Source organism: Heloderma suspectum, chromosome 5 (assembly GCF_057233095.1).
Source record: "Heloderma suspectum isolate Gila_16-S chromosome 5, 16-S_ref, whole genome shotgun sequence".
Taxonomy (NCBI): domain Eukaryota; kingdom Metazoa; phylum Chordata; class Lepidosauria; order Squamata; family Helodermatidae; genus Heloderma; species Heloderma suspectum.
Window position 1 is genome coordinate 235931937 of NC_139462.1, and position 19454 is coordinate 235951390.

The following is a 19454-nucleotide window of genomic DNA, read 5'->3' on the forward strand; positions in this document are numbered from 1 at the left end:
TAGGGTTAGGGTTAGGGTTAGGGTTAGGGTTAGGGTTAGGGTTAGGGTTAGGGTTAGGGTTAGGGTTAGGGTTAGGGTTAGGGTTAGGGTTAGGGTTAGGGTTAGGGTTAGGGTTAGGGTTAGGGTTAGGGTTAGGGTTAGGGTTAGGGTTAGGGTTAGGGTTAGGGTTAGGGTTAGGGTTAGGGTTAGGGTTAGGGTTAGGGTTAGGGTTAGGGTTAGGGTTAGGGTTAGGGTTAGGGTTAGGGTTAGGGTTAGGGTTAGGGTTAGGGTTAGGGTTAGGGTTAGGGTTAGGGTTAGGGTTAGGGTTAGGGTTAGGGTTAGGGTTAGGGTTAGGGTTAGGGTTAGGGTTAGGGTTAGGGTTAGGGTTAGGGTTAGGGTTAGGGTTAGGGTTAGGGTTAGGGTTAGGGTTAGGGTTAGGGTTAGGGTTAGGGTTAGGGTTAGGGTTAGGGTTAGGGTTAGGGTTAGGGTTAGGGTTAGGGTTAGGGTTAGGGTTAGGGTTAGGGTTAGGGTTAGGGTTAGGGTTAGGGTTAGGGTTAGGGTTAGGGTTAGGGTTAGGGTTAGGGTTAGGGTTAGGGTTAGGGTTAGGGTTAGGGTTAGGGTTAGGGTTAGGGTTAGGGTTAGGGTTAGGGTTAGGGTTAGGGTTAGGGTTAGGGTTAGGGTTAGGGTTAGGGTTAGGGTTAGGGTTAGGGTTAGGGTTAGGGTTAGGGTTAGGGTTAGGGTTAGGGTTAGGGTTAGGGTTAGGGTTAGGGTTAGGGTTAGGGTTAGGGTTAGGGTTAGGGTTAGGGTTAGGGTTAGGGTTAGGGTTAGGGTTAGGGTTAGGGTTAGGGTTAGGGTTAGGGTTAGGGTTAGGGTTAGGGTTAGGGTTAGGGTTAGGGTTAGGGTTAGGGTTAGGGTTAGGGTTAGGGTTAGGGTTAGGGTTAGGGTTAGGGTTAGGGTTAGGGTTAGGGTTAGGGTTAGGGTTAGGGTTAGGGTTAGGGTTAGGGTTAGGGTTAGGGTTAGGGTTAGGGTTAGGGTTAGGGTTAGGGTTAGGGTTAGGGTTAGGGTTAGGGTTAGGGTTAGGGTTAGGGTTAGGGTTAGGGTTAGGGTTAGGGTTAGGGTTAGGGTTAGGGTTAGGGTTAGGGTTAGGGTTAGGGTTAGGGTTAGGGTTAGGGTTAGGGTTAGGGTTAGGGTTAGGGTTAGGGTTAGGGTTAGGGTTAGGGTTAGGGTTAGGGTTAGGGTTAGGGTTAGGGTTAGGGTTAGGGTTAGGGTTAGGGTTAGGGTTAGGGTTAGGGTTAGGGTTAGGGTTAGGGTTAGGGTTAGGGTTAGGGTTAGGGTTAGGGTTAGGGTTAGGGTTAGGGTTAGGGTTAGGGTTAGGGTTAGGGTTAGGGTTAGGGTTAGGGTTAGGGTTAGGGTTAGGGTTAGGGTTAGGGTTAGGGTTAGGGTTAGGGTTAGGGTTAGGGTTAGGGTTAGGGTTAGGGTTAGGGTTAGGGTTAGGGTTAGGGTTAGGGTTAGGGTTAGGGTTAGGGTTAGGGTTAGGGTTAGGGTTAGGGTTAGGGTTAGGGTTAGGGTTAGGGTTAGGGTTAGGGTTAGGGTTAGGGTTAGGGTTAGGGTTAGGGTTAGGGTTAGGGTTAGGGTTAGGGTTAGGGTTAGGGTTAGGGTTAGGGTTAGGGTTAGGGTTAGGGTTAGGGTTAGGGTTAGGGTTAGGGTTAGGGTTAGGGTTAGGGTTAGGGTTAGGGTTAGGGTTAGGGTTAGGGTTAGGGTTAGGGTTAGGGTTAGGGTTAGGGTTAGGGTTAGGGTTAGGGTTAGGGTTAGGGTTAGGGTTAGGGTTAGGGTTAGGGTTAGGGTTAGGGTTAGGGTTAGGGTTAGGGTTAGGGTTAGGGTTAGGGTTAGGGTTAGGGTTAGGGTTAGGGTTAGGGTTAGGGTTAGGGTTAGGGTTAGGGTTAGGGTTAGGGTTAGGGTTAGGGTTAGGGTTAGGGTTAGGGTTAGGGTTAGGGTTAGGGTTAGGGTTAGGGTTAGGGTTAGGGTTAGGGTTAGGGTTAGGGTTAGGGTTAGGGTTAGGGTTAGGGTTAGGGTTAGGGTTAGGGTTAGGGTTAGGGTTAGGGTTAGGGTTAGGGTTAGGGTTAGGGTTAGGGTTAGGGTTAGGGTTAGGGTTAGGGTTAGGGTTAGGGTTAGGGTTAGGGTTAGGGTTAGGGTTAGGGTTAGGGTTAGGGTTAGGGTTAGGGTTAGGGTTAGGGTTAGGGTTAGGGTTAGGGTTAGGGTTAGGGTTAGGGTTAGGGTTAGGGTTAGGGTTAGGGTTAGGGTTAGGGTTAGGGTTAGGGTTAGGGTTAGGGTTAGGGTTAGGGTTAGGGTTAGGGTTAGGGTTAGGGTTAGGGTTAGGGTTAGGGTTAGGGTTAGGGTTAGGGTTAGGGTTAGGGTTAGGGTTAGGGTTAGGGTTAGGGTTAGGGTTAGGGTTAGGGTTAGGGTTAGGGTTAGGGTTAGGGTTAGGGTTAGGGTTAGGGTTAGGGTTAGGGTTAGGGTTAGGGTTAGGGTTAGGGTTAGGGTTAGGGTTAGGGTTAGGGTTAGGGTTAGGGTTAGGGTTAGGGTTAGGGTTAGGGTTAGGGTTAGGGTTAGGGTTAGGGTTAGGGTTAGGGTTAGGGTTAGGGTTAGGGTTAGGGTTAGGGTTAGGGTTAGGGTTAGGGTTAGGGTTAGGGTTAGGGTTAGGGTTAGGGTTAGGGTTAGGGTTAGGGTTAGGGTTAGGGTTAGGGTTAGGGTTAGGGTTAGGGTTAGGGTTAGGGTTAGGGTTAGGGTTAGGGTTAGGGTTAGGGTTAGGGTTAGGGTTAGGGTTAGGGTTAGGGTTAGGGTTAGGGTTAGGGTTAGGGTTAGGGTTAGGGTTAGGGTTAGGGTTAGGGTTAGGGTTAGGGTTAGGGTTAGGGTTAGGGTTAGGGTTAGGGTTAGGGTTAGGGTTAGGGTTAGGGTTAGGGTTAGGGTTAGGGTTAGGGTTAGGGTTAGGGTTAGGGTTAGGGTTAGGGTTAGGGTTAGGGTTAGGGTTAGGGTTAGGGTTAGGGTTAGGGTTAGGGTTAGGGTTAGGGTTAGGGTTAGGGTTAGGGTTAGGGTTAGGGTTAGGGTTAGGGTTAGGGTTAGGGTTAGGGTTAGGGTTAGGGTTAGGGTTAGGGTTAGGGTTAGGGTTAGGGTTAGGGTTAGGGTTAGGGTTAGGGTTAGGGTTAGGGTTAGGGTTAGGGTTAGGGTTAGGGTTAGGGTTAGGGTTAGGGTTAGGGTTAGGGTTAGGGTTAGGGTTAGGGTTAGGGTTAGGGTTAGGGTTAGGGTTAGGGTTAGGGTTAGGGTTAGGGTTAGGGTTAGGGTTAGGGTTAGGGTTAGGGTTAGGGTTAGGGTTAGGGTTAGGGTTAGGGTTAGGGTTAGGGTTAGGGTTAGGGTTAGGGTTAGGGTTAGGGTTAGGGTTAGGGTTAGGGTTAGGGTTAGGGTTAGGGTTAGGGTTAGGGTTAGGGTTAGGGTTAGGGTTAGGGTTAGGGTTAGGGTTAGGGTTAGGGTTAGGGTTAGGGTTAGGGTTAGGGTTAGGGTTAGGGTTAGGGTTAGGGTTAGGGTTAGGGTTAGGGTTAGGGTTAGGGTTAGGGTTAGGGTTAGGGTTAGGGTTAGGGTTAGGGTTAGGGTTAGGGTTAGGGTTAGGGTTAGGGTTAGGGTTAGGGTTAGGGTTAGGGTTAGGGTTAGGGTTAGGGTTAGGGTTAGGGTTAGGGTTAGGGTTAGGGTTAGGGTTAGGGTTAGGGTTAGGGTTAGGGTTAGGGTTAGGGTTAGGGTTAGGGTTAGGGTTAGGGTTAGGGTTAGGGTTAGGGTTAGGGTTAGGGTTAGGGTTAGGGTTAGGGTTAGGGTTAGGGTTAGGGTTAGGGTTAGGGTTAGGGTTAGGGTTAGGGTTAGGGTTAGGGTTAGGGTTAGGGTTAGGGTTAGGGTTAGGGTTAGGGTTAGGGTTAGGGTTAGGGTTAGGGTTAGGGTTAGGGTTAGGGTTAGGGTTAGGGTTAGGGTTAGGGTTAGGGTTAGGGTTAGGGTTAGGGTTAGGGTTAGGGTTAGGGTTAGGGTTAGGGTTAGGGTTAGGGTTAGGGTTAGGGTTAGGGTTAGGGTTAGGGTTAGGGTTAGGGTTAGGGTTAGGGTTAGGGTTAGGGTTAGGGTTAGGGTTAGGGTTAGGGTTAGGGTTAGGGTTAGGGTTAGGGTTAGGGTTAGGGTTAGGGTTAGGGTTAGGGTTAGGGTTAGGGTTAGGGTTAGGGTTAGGGTTAGGGTTAGGGTTAGGGTTAGGGTTAGGGTTAGGGTTAGGGTTAGGGTTAGGGTTAGGGTTAGGGTTAGGGTTAGGGTTAGGGTTAGGGTTAGGGTTAGGGTTAGGGTTAGGGTTAGGGTTAGGGTTAGGGTTAGGGTTAGGGTTAGGGTTAGGGTTAGGGTTAGGGTTAGGGTTAGGGTTAGGGTTAGGGTTAGGGTTAGGGTTAGGGTTAGGGTTAGGGTTAGGGTTAGGGTTAGGGTTAGGGTTAGGGTTAGGGTTAGGGTTAGGGTTAGGGTTAGGGTTAGGGTTAGGGTTAGGGTTAGGGTTAGGGTTAGGGTTAGGGTTAGGGTTAGGGTTAGGGTTAGGGTTAGGGTTAGGGTTAGGGTTAGGGTTAGGGTTAGGGTTAGGGTTAGGGTTAGGGTTAGGGTTAGGGTTAGGGTTAGGGTTAGGGTTAGGGTTAGGGTTAGGGTTAGGGTTAGGGTTAGGGTTAGGGTTAGGGTTAGGGTTAGGGTTAGGGTTAGGGTTAGGGTTAGGGTTAGGGTTAGGGTTAGGGTTAGGGTTAGGGTTAGGGTTAGGGTTAGGGTTAGGGTTAGGGTTAGGGTTAGGGTTAGGGTTAGGGTTAGGGTTAGGGTTAGGGTTAGGGTTAGGGTTAGGGTTAGGGTTAGGGTTAGGGTTAGGGTTAGGGTTAGGGTTAGGGTTAGGGTTAGGGTTAGGGTTAGGGTTAGGGTTAGGGTTAGGGTTAGGGTTAGGGTTAGGGTTAGGGTTAGGGTTAGGGTTAGGGTTAGGGTTAGGGTTAGGGTTAGGGTTAGGGTTAGGGTTAGGGTTAGGGTTAGGGTTAGGGTTAGGGTTAGGGTTAGGGTTAGGGTTAGGGTTAGGGTTAGGGTTAGGGTTAGGGTTAGGGTTAGGGTTAGGGTTAGGGTTAGGGTTAGGGTTAGGGTTAGGGTTAGGGTTAGGGTTAGGGTTAGGGTTAGGGTTAGGGTTAGGGTTAGGGTTAGGGTTAGGGTTAGGGTTAGGGTTAGGGTTAGGGTTAGGGTTAGGGTTAGGGTTAGGGTTAGGGTTAGGGTTAGGGTTAGGGTTAGGGTTAGGGTTAGGGTTAGGGTTAGGGTTAGGGTTAGGGTTAGGGTTAGGGTTAGGGTTAGGGTTAGGGTTAGGGTTAGGGTTAGGGTTAGGGTTAGGGTTAGGGTTAGGGTTAGGGTTAGGGTTAGGGTTAGGGTTAGGGTTAGGGTTAGGGTTAGGGTTAGGGTTAGGGTTAGGGTTAGGGTTAGGGTTAGGGTTAGGGTTAGGGTTAGGGTTAGGGTTAGGGTTAGGGTTAGGGTTAGGGTTAGGGTTAGGGTTAGGGTTAGGGTTAGGGTTAGGGTTAGGGTTAGGGTTAGGGTTAGGGTTAGGGTTAGGGTTAGGGTTAGGGTTAGGGTTAGGGTTAGGGTTAGGGTTAGGGTTAGGGTTAGGGTTAGGGTTAGGGTTAGGGTTAGGGTTAGGGTTAGGGTTAGGGTTAGGGTTAGGGTTAGGGTTAGGGTTAGGGTTAGGGTTAGGGTTAGGGTTAGGGTTAGGGTTAGGGTTAGGGTTAGGGTTAGGGTTAGGGTTAGGGTTAGGGTTAGGGTTAGGGTTAGGGTTAGGGTTAGGGTTAGGGTTAGGGTTAGGGTTAGGGTTAGGGTTAGGGTTAGGGTTAGGGTTAGGGTTAGGGTTAGGGTTAGGGTTAGGGTTAGGGTTAGGGTTAGGGTTAGGGTTAGGGTTAGGGTTAGGGTTAGGGTTAGGGTTAGGGTTAGGGTTAGGGTTAGGGTTAGGGTTAGGGTTAGGGTTAGGGTTAGGGTTAGGGTTAGGGTTAGGGTTAGGGTTAGGGTTAGGGTTAGGGTTAGGGTTAGGGTTAGGGTTAGGGTTAGGGTTAGGGTTAGGGTTAGGGTTAGGGTTAGGGTTAGGGTTAGGGTTAGGGTTAGGGTTAGGGTTAGGGTTAGGGTTAGGGTTAGGGTTAGGGTTAGGGTTAGGGTTAGGGTTAGGGTTAGGGTTAGGGTTAGGGTTAGGGTTAGGGTTAGGGTTAGGGTTAGGGTTAGGGTTAGGGTTAGGGTTAGGGTTAGGGTTAGGGTTAGGGTTAGGGTTAGGGTTAGGGTTAGGGTTAGGGTTAGGGTTAGGGTTAGGGTTAGGGTTAGGGTTAGGGTTAGGGTTAGGGTTAGGGTTAGGGTTAGGGTTAGGGTTAGGGTTAGGGTTAGGGTTAGGGTTAGGGTTAGGGTTAGGGTTAGGGTTAGGGTTAGGGTTAGGGTTAGGGTTAGGGTTAGGGTTAGGGTTAGGGTTAGGGTTAGGGTTAGGGTTAGGGTTAGGGTTAGGGTTAGGGTTAGGGTTAGGGTTAGGGTTAGGGTTAGGGTTAGGGTTAGGGTTAGGGTTAGGGTTAGGGTTAGGGTTAGGGTTAGGGTTAGGGTTAGGGTTAGGGTTAGGGTTAGGGTTAGGGTTAGGGTTAGGGTTAGGGTTAGGGTTAGGGTTAGGGTTAGGGTTAGGGTTAGGGTTAGGGTTAGGGTTAGGGTTAGGGTTAGGGTTAGGGTTAGGGTTAGGGTTAGGGTTAGGGTTAGGGTTAGGGTTAGGGTTAGGGTTAGGGTTAGGGTTAGGGTTAGGGTTAGGGTTAGGGTTAGGGTTAGGGTTAGGGTTAGGGTTAGGGTTAGGGTTAGGGTTAGGGTTAGGGTTAGGGTTAGGGTTAGGGTTAGGGTTAGGGTTAGGGTTAGGGTTAGGGTTAGGGTTAGGGTTAGGGTTAGGGTTAGGGTTAGGGTTAGGGTTAGGGTTAGGGTTAGGGTTAGGGTTAGGGTTAGGGTTAGGGTTAGGGTTAGGGTTAGGGTTAGGGTTAGGGTTAGGGTTAGGGTTAGGGTTAGGGTTAGGGTTAGGGTTAGGGTTAGGGTTAGGGTTAGGGTTAGGGTTAGGGTTAGGGTTAGGGTTAGGGTTAGGGTTAGGGTTAGGGTTAGGGTTAGGGTTAGGGTTAGGGTTAGGGTTAGGGTTAGGGTTAGGGTTAGGGTTAGGGTTAGGGTTAGGGTTAGGGTTAGGGTTAGGGTTAGGGTTAGGGTTAGGGTTAGGGTTAGGGTTAGGGTTAGGGTTAGGGTTAGGGTTAGGGTTAGGGTTAGGGTTAGGGTTAGGGTTAGGGTTAGGGTTAGGGTTAGGGTTAGGGTTAGGGTTAGGGTTAGGGTTAGGGTTAGGGTTAGGGTTAGGGTTAGGGTTAGGGTTAGGGTTAGGGTTAGGGTTAGGGTTAGGGTTAGGGTTAGGGTTAGGGTTAGGGTTAGGGTTAGGGTTAGGGTTAGGGTTAGGGTTAGGGTTAGGGTTAGGGTTAGGGTTAGGGTTAGGGTTAGGGTTAGGGTTAGGGTTAGGGTTAGGGTTAGGGTTAGGGTTAGGGTTAGGGTTAGGGTTAGGGTTAGGGTTAGGGTTAGGGTTAGGGTTAGGGTTAGGGTTAGGGTTAGGGTTAGGGTTAGGGTTAGGGTTAGGGTTAGGGTTAGGGTTAGGGTTAGGGTTAGGGTTAGGGTTAGGGTTAGGGTTAGGGTTAGGGTTAGGGTTAGGGTTAGGGTTAGGGTTAGGGTTAGGGTTAGGGTTAGGGTTAGGGTTAGGGTTAGGGTTAGGGTTAGGGTTAGGGTTAGGGTTAGGGTTAGGGTTAGGGTTAGGGTTAGGGTTAGGGTTAGGGTTAGGGTTAGGGTTAGGGTTAGGGTTAGGGTTAGGGTTAGGGTTAGGGTTAGGGTTAGGGTTAGGGTTAGGGTTAGGGTTAGGGTTAGGGTTAGGGTTAGGGTTAGGGTTAGGGTTAGGGTTAGGGTTAGGGTTAGGGTTAGGGTTAGGGTTAGGGTTAGGGTTAGGGTTAGGGTTAGGGTTAGGGTTAGGGTTAGGGTTAGGGTTAGGGTTAGGGTTAGGGTTAGGGTTAGGGTTAGGGTTAGGGTTAGGGTTAGGGTTAGGGTTAGGGTTAGGGTTAGGGTTAGGGTTAGGGTTAGGGTTAGGGTTAGGGTTAGGGTTAGGGTTAGGGTTAGGGTTAGGGTTAGGGTTAGGGTTAGGGTTAGGGTTAGGGTTAGGGTTAGGGTTAGGGTTAGGGTTAGGGTTAGGGTTAGGGTTAGGGTTAGGGTTAGGGTTAGGGTTAGGGTTAGGGTTAGGGTTAGGGTTAGGGTTAGGGTTAGGGTTAGGGTTAGGGTTAGGGTTAGGGTTAGGGTTAGGGTTAGGGTTAGGGTTAGGGTTAGGGTTAGGGTTAGGGTTAGGGTTAGGGTTAGGGTTAGGGTTAGGGTTAGGGTTAGGGTTAGGGTTAGGGTTAGGGTTAGGGTTAGGGTTAGGGTTAGGGTTAGGGTTAGGGTTAGGGTTAGGGTTAGGGTTAGGGTTAGGGTTAGGGTTAGGGTTAGGGTTAGGGTTAGGGTTAGGGTTAGGGTTAGGGTTAGGGTTAGGGTTAGGGTTAGGGTTAGGGTTAGGGTTAGGGTTAGGGTTAGGGTTAGGGTTAGGGTTAGGGTTAGGGTTAGGGTTAGGGTTAGGGTTAGGGTTAGGGTTAGGGTTAGGGTTAGGGTTAGGGTTAGGGTTAGGGTTAGGGTTAGGGTTAGGGTTAGGGTTAGGGTTAGGGTTAGGGTTAGGGTTAGGGTTAGGGTTAGGGTTAGGGTTAGGGTTAGGGTTAGGGTTAGGGTTAGGGTTAGGGTTAGGGTTAGGGTTAGGGTTAGGGTTAGGGTTAGGGTTAGGGTTAGGGTTAGGGTTAGGGTTAGGGTTAGGGTTAGGGTTAGGGTTAGGGTTAGGGTTAGGGTTAGGGTTAGGGTTAGGGTTAGGGTTAGGGTTAGGGTTAGGGTTAGGGTTAGGGTTAGGGTTAGGGTTAGGGTTAGGGTTAGGGTTAGGGTTAGGGTTAGGGTTAGGGTTAGGGTTAGGGTTAGGGTTAGGGTTAGGGTTAGGGTTAGGGTTAGGGTTAGGGTTAGGGTTAGGGTTAGGGTTAGGGTTAGGGTTAGGGTTAGGGTTAGGGTTAGGGTTAGGGTTAGGGTTAGGGTTAGGGTTAGGGTTAGGGTTAGGGTTAGGGTTAGGGTTAGGGTTAGGGTTAGGGTTAGGGTTAGGGTTAGGGTTAGGGTTAGGGTTAGGGTTAGGGTTAGGGTTAGGGTTAGGGTTAGGGTTAGGGTTAGGGTTAGGGTTAGGGTTAGGGTTAGGGTTAGGGTTAGGGTTAGGGTTAGGGTTAGGGTTAGGGTTAGGGTTAGGGTTAGGGTTAGGGTTAGGGTTAGGGTTAGGGTTAGGGTTAGGGTTAGGGTTAGGGTTAGGGTTAGGGTTAGGGTTAGGGTTAGGGTTAGGGTTAGGGTTAGGGTTAGGGTTAGGGTTAGGGTTAGGGTTAGGGTTAGGGTTAGGGTTAGGGTTAGGGTTAGGGTTAGGGTTAGGGTTAGGGTTAGGGTTAGGGTTAGGGTTAGGGTTAGGGTTAGGGTTAGGGTTAGGGTTAGGGTTAGGGTTAGGGTTAGGGTTAGGGTTAGGGTTAGGGTTAGGGTTAGGGTTAGGGTTAGGGTTAGGGTTAGGGTTAGGGTTAGGGTTAGGGTTAGGGTTAGGGTTAGGGTTAGGGTTAGGGTTAGGGTTAGGGTTAGGGTTAGGGTTAGGGTTAGGGTTAGGGTTAGGGTTAGGGTTAGGGTTAGGGTTAGGGTTAGGGTTAGGGTTAGGGTTAGGGTTAGGGTTAGGGTTAGGGTTAGGGTTAGGGTTAGGGTTAGGGTTAGGGTTAGGGTTAGGGTTAGGGTTAGGGTTAGGGTTAGGGTTAGGGTTAGGGTTAGGGTTAGGGTTAGGGTTAGGGTTAGGGTTAGGGTTAGGGTTAGGGTTAGGGTTAGGGTTAGGGTTAGGGTTAGGGTTAGGGTTAGGGTTAGGGTTAGGGTTAGGGTTAGGGTTAGGGTTAGGGTTAGGGTTAGGGTTAGGGTTAGGGTTAGGGTTAGGGTTAGGGTTAGGGTTAGGGTTAGGGTTAGGGTTAGGGTTAGGGTTAGGGTTAGGGTTAGGGTTAGGGTTAGGGTTAGGGTTAGGGTTAGGGTTAGGGTTAGGGTTAGGGTTAGGGTTAGGGTTAGGGTTAGGGTTAGGGTTAGGGTTAGGGTTAGGGTTAGGGTTAGGGTTAGGGTTAGGGTTAGGGTTAGGGTTAGGGTTAGGGTTAGGGTTAGGGTTAGGGTTAGGGTTAGGGTTAGGGTTAGGGTTAGGGTTAGGGTTAGGGTTAGGGTTAGGGTTAGGGTTAGGGTTAGGGTTAGGGTTAGGGTTAGGGTTAGGGTTAGGGTTAGGGTTAGGGTTAGGGTTAGGGTTAGGGTTAGGGTTAGGGTTAGGGTTAGGGTTAGGGTTAGGGTTAGGGTTAGGGTTAGGGTTAGGGTTAGGGTTAGGGTTAGGGTTAGGGTTAGGGTTAGGGTTAGGGTTAGGGTTAGGGTTAGGGTTAGGGTTAGGGTTAGGGTTAGGGTTAGGGTTAGGGTTAGGGTTAGGGTTAGGGTTAGGGTTAGGGTTAGGGTTAGGGTTAGGGTTAGGGTTAGGGTTAGGGTTAGGGTTAGGGTTAGGGTTAGGGTTAGGGTTAGGGTTAGGGTTAGGGTTAGGGTTAGGGTTAGGGTTAGGGTTAGGGTTAGGGTTAGGGTTAGGGTTAGGGTTAGGGTTAGGGTTAGGGTTAGGGTTAGGGTTAGGGTTAGGGTTAGGGTTAGGGTTAGGGTTAGGGTTAGGGTTAGGGTTAGGGTTAGGGTTAGGGTTAGGGTTAGGGTTAGGGTTAGGGTTAGGGTTAGGGTTAGGGTTAGGGTTAGGGTTAGGGTTAGGGTTAGGGTTAGGGTTAGGGTTAGGGTTAGGGTTAGGGTTAGGGTTAGGGTTAGGGTTAGGGTTAGGGTTAGGGTTAGGGTTAGGGTTAGGGTTAGGGTTAGGGTTAGGGTTAGGGTTAGGGTTAGGGTTAGGGTTAGGGTTAGGGTTAGGGTTAGGGTTAGGGTTAGGGTTAGGGTTAGGGTTAGGGTTAGGGTTAGGGTTAGGGTTAGGGTTAGGGTTAGGGTTAGGGTTAGGGTTAGGGTTAGGGTTAGGGTTAGGGTTAGGGTTAGGGTTAGGGTTAGGGTTAGGGTTAGGGTTAGGGTTAGGGTTAGGGTTAGGGTTAGGGTTAGGGTTAGGGTTAGGGTTAGGGTTAGGGTTAGGGTTAGGGTTAGGGTTAGGGTTAGGGTTAGGGTTAGGGTTAGGGTTAGGGTTAGGGTTAGGGTTAGGGTTAGGGTTAGGGTTAGGGTTAGGGTTAGGGTTAGGGTTAGGGTTAGGGTTAGGGTTAGGGTTAGGGTTAGGGTTAGGGTTAGGGTTAGGGTTAGGGTTAGGGTTAGGGTTAGGGTTAGGGTTAGGGTTAGGGTTAGGGTTAGGGTTAGGGTTAGGGTTAGGGTTAGGGTTAGGGTTAGGGTTAGGGTTAGGGTTAGGGTTAGGGTTAGGGTTAGGGTTAGGGTTAGGGTTAGGGTTAGGGTTAGGGTTAGGGTTAGGGTTAGGGTTAGGGTTAGGGTTAGGGTTAGGGTTAGGGTTAGGGTTAGGGTTAGGGTTAGGGTTAGGGTTAGGGTTAGGGTTAGGGTTAGGGTTAGGGTTAGGGTTAGGGTTAGGGTTAGGGTTAGGGTTAGGGTTAGGGTTAGGGTTAGGGTTAGGGTTAGGGTTAGGGTTAGGGTTAGGGTTAGGGTTAGGGTTAGGGTTAGGGTTAGGGTTAGGGTTAGGGTTAGGGTTAGGGTTAGGGTTAGGGTTAGGGTTAGGGTTAGGGTTAGGGTTAGGGTTAGGGTTAGGGTTAGGGTTAGGGTTAGGGTTAGGGTTAGGGTTAGGGTTAGGGTTAGGGTTAGGGTTAGGGTTAGGGTTAGGGTTAGGGTTAGGGTTAGGGTTAGGGTTAGGGTTAGGGTTAGGGTTAGGGTTAGGGTTAGGGTTAGGGTTAGGGTTAGGGTTAGGGTTAGGGTTAGGGTTAGGGTTAGGGTTAGGGTTAGGGTTAGGGTTAGGGTTAGGGTTAGGGTTAGGGTTAGGGTTAGGGTTAGGGTTAGGGTTAGGGTTAGGGTTAGGGTTAGGGTTAGGGTTAGGGTTAGGGTTAGGGTTAGGGTTAGGGTTAGGGTTAGGGTTAGGGTTAGGGTTAGGGTTAGGGTTAGGGTTAGGGTTAGGGTTAGGGTTAGGGTTAGGGTTAGGGTTAGGGTTAGGGTTAGGGTTAGGGTTAGGGTTAGGGTTAGGGTTAGGGTTAGGGTTAGGGTTAGGGTTAGGGTTAGGGTTAGGGTTAGGGTTAGGGTTAGGGTTAGGGTTAGGGTTAGGGTTAGGGTTAGGGTTAGGGTTAGGGTTAGGGTTAGGGTTAGGGTTAGGGTTAGGGTTAGGGTTAGGGTTAGGGTTAGGGTTAGGGTTAGGGTTAGGGTTAGGGTTAGGGTTAGGGTTAGGGTTAGGGTTAGGGTTAGGGTTAGGGTTAGGGTTAGGGTTAGGGTTAGGGTTAGGGTTAGGGTTAGGGTTAGGGTTAGGGTTAGGGTTAGGGTTAGGGTTAGGGTTAGGGTTAGGGTTAGGGTTAGGGTTAGGGTTAGGGTTAGGGTTAGGGTTAGGGTTAGGGTTAGGGTTAGGGTTAGGGTTAGGGTTAGGGTTAGGGTTAGGGTTAGGGTTAGGGTTAGGGTTAGGGTTAGGGTTAGGGTTAGGGTTAGGGTTAGGGTTAGGGTTAGGGTTAGGGTTAGGGTTAGGGTTAGGGTTAGGGTTAGGGTTAGGGTTAGGGTTAGGGTTAGGGTTAGGGTTAGGGTTAGGGTTAGGGTTAGGGTTAGGGTTAGGGTTAGGGTTAGGGTTAGGGTTAGGGTTAGGGTTAGGGTTAGGGTTAGGGTTAGGGTTAGGGTTAGGGTTAGGGTTAGGGTTAGGGTTAGGGTTAGGGTTAGGGTTAGGGTTAGGGTTAGGGTTAGGGTTAGGGTTAGGGTTAGGGTTAGGGTTAGGGTTAGGGTTAGGGTTAGGGTTAGGGTTAGGGTTAGGGTTAGGGTTAGGGTTAGGGTTAGGGTTAGGGTTAGGGTTAGGGTTAGGGTTAGGGTTAGGGTTAGGGTTAGGGTTAGGGTTAGGGTTAGGGTTAGGGTTAGGGTTAGGGTTAGGGTTAGGGTTAGGGTTAGGGTTAGGGTTAGGGTTAGGGTTAGGGTTAGGGTTAGGGTTAGGGTTAGGGTTAGGGTTAGGGTTAGGGTTAGGGTTAGGGTTAGGGTTAGGGTTAGGGTTAGGGTTAGGGTTAGGGTTAGGGTTAGGGTTAGGGTTAGGGTTAGGGTTAGGGTTAGGGTTAGGGTTAGGGTTAGGGTTAGGGTTAGGGTTAGGGTTAGGGTTAGGGTTAGGGTTAGGGTTAGGGTTAGGGTTAGGGTTAGGGTTAGGGTTAGGGTTAGGGTTAGGGTTAGGGTTAGGGTTAGGGTTAGGGTTAGGGTTAGGGTTAGGGTTAGGGTTAGGGTTAGGGTTAGGGTTAGGGTTAGGGTTAGGGTTAGGGTTAGGGTTAGGGTTAGGGTTAGGGTTAGGGTTAGGGTTAGGGTTAGGGTTAGGGTTAGGGTTAGGGTTAGGGTTAGGGTTAGGGTTAGGGTTAGGGTTAGGGTTAGGGTTAGGGTTAGGGTTAGGGTTAGGGTTAGGGTTAGGGTTAGGGTTAGGGTTAGGGTTAGGGTTAGGGTTAGGGTTAGGGTTAGGGTTAGGGTTAGGGTTAGGGTTAGGGTTAGGGTTAGGGTTAGGGTTAGGGTTAGGGTTAGGGTTAGGGTTAGGGTTAGGGTTAGGGTTAGGGTTAGGGTTAGGGTTAGGGTTAGGGTTAGGGTTAGGGTTAGGGTTAGGGTTAGGGTTAGGGTTAGGGTTAGGGTTAGGGTTAGGGTTAGGGTTAGGGTTAGGGTTAGGGTTAGGGTTAGGGTTAGGGTTAGGGTTAGGGTTAGGGTTAGGGTTAGGGTTAGGGTTAGGGTTAGGGTTAGGGTTAGGGTTAGGGTTAGGGTTAGGGTTAGGGTTAGGGTTAGGGTTAGGGTTAGGGTTAGGGTTAGGGTTAGGGTTAGGGTTAGGGTTAGGGTTAGGGTTAGGGTTAGGGTTAGGGTTAGGGTTAGGGTTAGGGTTAGGGTTAGGGTTAGGGTTAGGGTTAGGGTTAGGGTTAGGGTTAGGGTTAGGGTTAGGGTTAGGGTTAGGGTTAGGGTTAGGGTTAGGGTTAGGGTTAGGGTTAGGGTTAGGGTTAGGGTTAGGGTTAGGGTTAGGGTTAGGGTTAGGGTTAGGGTTAGGGTTAGGGTTAGGGTTAGGGTTAGGGTTAGGGTTAGGGTTAGGGTTAGGGTTAGGGTTAGGGTTAGGGTTAGGGTTAGGGTTAGGGTTAGGGTTAGGGTTAGGGTTAGGGTTAGGGTTAGGGTTAGGGTTAGGGTTAGGGTTAGGGTTAGGGTTAGGGTTAGGGTTAGGGTTAGGGTTAGGGTTAGGGTTAGGGTTAGGGTTAGGGTTAGGGTTAGGGTTAGGGTTAGGGTTAGGGTTAGGGTTAGGGTTAGGGTTAGGGTTAGGGTTAGGGTTAGGGTTAGGGTTAGGGTTAGGGTTAGGGTTAGGGTTAGGGTTAGGGTTAGGGTTAGGGTTAGGGTTAGGGTTAGGGTTAGGGTTAGGGTTAGGGTTAGGGTTAGGGTTAGGGTTAGGGTTAGGGTTAGGGTTAGGGTTAGGGTTAGGGTTAGGGTTAGGGTTAGGGTTAGGGTTAGGGTTAGGGTTAGGGTTAGGGTTAGGGTTAGGGTTAGGGTTAGGGTTAGGGTTAGGGTTAGGGTTAGGGTTAGGGTTAGGGTTAGGGTTAGGGTTAGGGTTAGGGTTAGGGTTAGGGTTAGGGTTAGGGTTAGGGTTAGGGTTAGGGTTAGGGTTAGGGTTAGGGTTAGGGTTAGGGTTAGGGTTAGGGTTAGGGTTAGGGTTAGGGTTAGGGTTAGGGTTAGGGTTAGGGTTAGGGTTAGGGTTAGGGTTAGGGTTAGGGTTAGGGTTAGGGTTAGGGTTAGGGTTAGGGTTAGGGTTAGGGTTAGGGTTAGGGTTAGGGTTAGGGTTAGGGTTAGGGTTAGGGTTAGGGTTAGGGTTAGGGTTAGGGTTAGGGTTAGGGTTAGGGTTAGGGTTAGGGTTAGGGTTAGGGTTAGGGTTAGGGTTAGGGTTAGGGTTAGGGTTAGGGTTAGGGTTAGGGTTAGGGTTAGGGTTAGGGTTAGGGTTAGGGTTAGGGTTAGGGTTAGGGTTAGGGTTAGGGTTAGGGTTAGGGTTAGGGTTAGGGTTAGGGTTAGGGTTAGGGTTAGGGTTAGGGTTAGGGTTAGGGTTAGGGTTAGGGTTAGGGTTAGGGTTAGGGTTAGGGTTAGGGTTAGGGTTAGGGTTAGGGTTAGGGTTAGGGTTAGGGTTAGGGTTAGGGTTAGGGTTAGGGTTAGGGTTAGGGTTAGGGTTAGGGTTAGGGTTAGGGTTAGGGTTAGGGTTAGGGTTAGGGTTAGGGTTAGGGTTAGGGTTAGGGTTAGGGTTAGGGTTAGGGTTAGGGTTAGGGTTAGGGTTAGGGTTAGGGTTAGGGTTAGGGTTAGGGTTAGGGTTAGGGTTAGGGTTAGGGTTAGGGTTAGGGTTAGGGTTAGGGTTAGGGTTAGGGTTAGGGTTAGGGTTAGGGTTAGGGTTAGGGTTAGGGTTAGGGTTAGGGTTAGGGTTAGGGTTAGGGTTAGGGTTAGGGTTAGGGTTAGGGTTAGGGTTAGGGTTAGGGTTAGGGTTAGGGTTAGGGTTAGGGTTAGGGTTAGGGTTAGGGTTAGGGTTAGGGTTAGGGTTAGGGTTAGGGTTAGGGTTAGGGTTAGGGTTAGGGTTAGGGTTAGGGTTAGGGTTAGGGTTAGGGTTAGGGTTAGGGTTAGGGTTAGGGTTAGGGTTAGGGTTAGGGTTAGGGTTAGGGTTAGGGTTAGGGTTAGGGTTAGGGTTAGGGTTAGGGTTAGGGTTAGGGTTAGGGTTAGGGTTAGGGTTAGGGTTAGGGTTAGGGTTAGGGTTAGGGTTAGGGTTAGGGTTAGGGTTAGGGTTAGGGTTAGGGTTAGGGTTAGGGTTAGGGTTAGGGTTAGGGTTAGGGTTAGGGTTAGGGTTAGGGTTAGGGTTAGGGTTAGGGTTAGGGTTAGGGTTAGGGTTAGGGTTAGGGTTAGGGTTAGGGTTAGGGTTAGGGTTAGGGTTAGGGTTAGGGTTAGGGTTAGGGTTAGGGTTAGGGTTAGGGTTAGGGTTAGGGTTAGGGTTAGGGTTAGGGTTAGGGTTAGGGTTAGGGTTAGGGTTAGGGTTAGGGTTAGGGTTAGGGTTAGGGTTAGGGTTAGGGTTAGGGTTAGGGTTAGGGTTAGGGTTAGGGTTAGGGTTAGGGTTAGGGTTAGGGTTAGGGTTAGGGTTAGGGTTAGGGTTAGGGTTAGGGTTAGGGTTAGGGTTAGGGTTAGGGTTAGGGTTAGGGTTAGGGTTAGGGTTAGGGTTAGGGTTAGGGTTAGGGTTAGGGTTAGGGTTAGGGTTAGGGTTAGGGTTAGGGTTAGGGTTAGGGTTAGGGTTAGGGTTAGGGTTAGGGTTAGGGTTAGGGTTAGGGTTAGGGTTAGGGTTAGGGTTAGGGTTAGGGTTAGGGTTAGGGTTAGGGTTAGGGTTAGGGTTAGGGTTAGGGTTAGGGTTAGGGTTAGGGTTAGGGTTAGGGTTAGGGTTAGGGTTAGGGTTAGGGTTAGGGTTAGGGTTAGGGTTAGGGTTAGGGTTAGGGTTAGGGTTAGGGTTAGGGTTAGGGTTAGGGTTAGGGTTAGGGTTAGGGTTAGGGTTAGGGTTAGGGTTAGGGTTAGGGTTAGGGTTAGGGTTAGGGTTAGGGTTAGGGTTAGGGTTAGGGTTAGGGTTAGGGTTAGGGTTAGGGTTAGGGTTAGGGTTAGGGTTAGGGTTAGGGTTAGGGTTAGGGTTAGGGTTAGGGTTAGGGTTAGGGTTAGGGTTAGGGTTAGGGTTAGGGTTAGGGTTAGGGTTAGGGTTAGGGTTAGGGTTAGGGTTAGGGTTAGGGTTAGGGTTAGGGTTAGGGTTAGGGTTAGGGTTAGGGTTAGGGTTAGGGTTAGGGTTAGGGTTAGGGTTAGGGTTAGGGTTAGGGTTAGGGTTAGGGTTAGGGTTAGGGTTAGGGTTAGGGTTAGGGTTAGGGTTAGGGTTAGGGTTAGGGTTAGGGTTAGGGTTAGGGTTAGGGTTAGGGTTAGGGTTAGGGTTAGGGTTAGGGTTAGGGTTAGGGTTAGGGTTAGGGTTAGGGTTAGGGTTAGGGTTAGGGTTAGGGTTAGGGTTAGGGTTAGGGTTAGGGTTAGGGTTAGGGTTAGGGTTAGGGTTAGGGTTAGGGTTAGGGTTAGGGTTAGGGTTAGGGTTAGGGTTAGGGTTAGGGTTAGGGTTAGGGTTAGGGTTAGGGTTAGGGTTAGGGTTAGGGTTAGGGTTAGGGTTAGGGTTAGGGTTAGGGTTAGGGTTAGGGTTAGGGTTAGGGTTAGGGTTAGGGTTAGGGTTAGGGTTAGGGTTAGGGTTAGGGTTAGGGTTAGGGTTAGGGTTAGGGTTAGGGTTAGGGTTAGGGTTAGGGTTAGGGTTAGGGTTAGGGTTAGGGTTAGGGTTAGGGTTAGGGTTAGGGTTAGGGTTAGGGTTAGGGTTAGGGTTAGGGTTAGGGTTAGGGTTAGGGTTAGGGTTAGGGTTAGGGTTAGGGTTAGGGTTAGGGTTAGGGTTAGGGTTAGGGTTAGGGTTAGGGTTAGGGTTAGGGTTAGGGTTAGGGTTAGGGTTAGGGTTAGGGTTAGGGTTAGGGTTAGGGTTAGGGTTAGGGTTAGGGTTAGGGTTAGGGTTAGGGTTAGGGTTAGGGTTAGGGTTAGGGTTAGGGTTAGGGTTAGGGTTAGGGTTAGGGTTAGGGTTAGGGTTAGGGTTAGGGTTAGGGTTAGGGTTAGGGTTAGGGTTAGGGTTAGGGTTAGGGTTAGGGTTAGGGTTAGGGTTAGGGTTAGGGTTAGGGTTAGGGTTAGGGTTAGGGTTAGGGTTAGGGTTAGGGTTAGGGTTAGGGTTAGGGTTAGGGTTAGGGTTAGGGTTAGGGTTAGGGTTAGGGTTAGGGTTAGGGTTAGGGTTAGGGTTAGGGTTAGGGTTAGGGTTAGGGTTAGGGTTAGGGTTAGGGTTAGGGTTAGGGTTAGGGTTAGGGTTAGGGTTAGGGTTAGGGTTAGGGTTAGGGTTAGGGTTAGGGTTAGGGTTAGGGTTAGGGTTAGGGTTAGGGTTAGGGTTAGGGTTAGGGTTAGGGTTAGGGTTAGGGTTAGGGTTAGGGTTAGGGTTAGGGTTAGGGTTAGGGTTAGGGTTAGGGTTAGGGTTAGGGTTAGGGTTAGGGTTAGGGTTAGGGTTAGGGTTAGGGTTAGGGTTAGGGTTAGGGTTAGGGTTAGGGTTAGGGTTAGGGTTAGGGTTAGGGTTAGGGTTAGGGTTAGGGTTAGGGTTAGGGTTAGGGTTAGGGTTAGGGTTAGGGTTAGGGTTAGGGTTAGGGTTAGGGTTAGGGTTAGGGTTAGGGTTAGGGTTAGGGTTAGGGTTAGGGTTAGGGTTAGGGTTAGGGTTAGGGTTAGGGTTAGGGTTAGGGTTAGGGTTAGGGTTAGGGTTAGGGTTAGGGTTAGGGTTAGGGTTAGGGTTAGGGTTAGGGTTAGGGTTAGGGTTAGGGTTAGGGTTAGGGTTAGGGTTAGGGTTAGGGTTAGGGTTAGGGTTAGGGTTAGGGTTAGGGTTAGGGTTAGGGTTAGGGTTAGGGTTAGGGTTAGGGTTAGGGTTAGGGTTAGGGTTAGGGTTAGGGTTAGGGTTAGGGTTAGGGTTAGGGTTAGGGTTAGGGTTAGGGTTAGGGTTAGGGTTAGGGTTAGGGTTAGGGTTAGGGTTAGGGTTAGGGTTAGGGTTAGGGTTAGGGTTAGGGTTAGGGTTAGGGTTAGGGTTAGGGTTAGGGTTAGGGTTAGGGTTAGGGTTAGGGTTAGGGTTAGGGTTAGGGTTAGGGTTAGGGTTAGGGTTAGGGTTAGGGTTAGGGTTAGGGTTAGGGTTAGGGTTAGGGTTAGGGTTAGGGTTAGGGTTAGGGTTAGGGTTAGGGTTAGGGTTAGGGTTAGGGTTAGGGTTAGGGTTAGGGTTAGGGTTAGGGTTAGGGTTAGGGTTAGGGTTAGGGTTAGGGTTAGGGTTAGGGTTAGGGTTAGGGTTAGGGTTAGGGTTAGGGTTAGGGTTAGGGTTAGGGTTAGGGTTAGGGTTAGGGTTAGGGTTAGGGTTAGGGTTAGGGTTAGGGTTAGGGTTAGGGTTAGGGTTAGGGTTAGGGTTAGGGTTAGGGTTAGGGTTAGGGTTAGGGTTAGGGTTAGGGTTAGGGTTAGGGTTAGGGTTAGGGTTAGGGTTAGGGTTAGGGTTAGGGTTAGGGTTAGGGTTAGGGTTAGGGTTAGGGTTAGGGTTAGGGTTA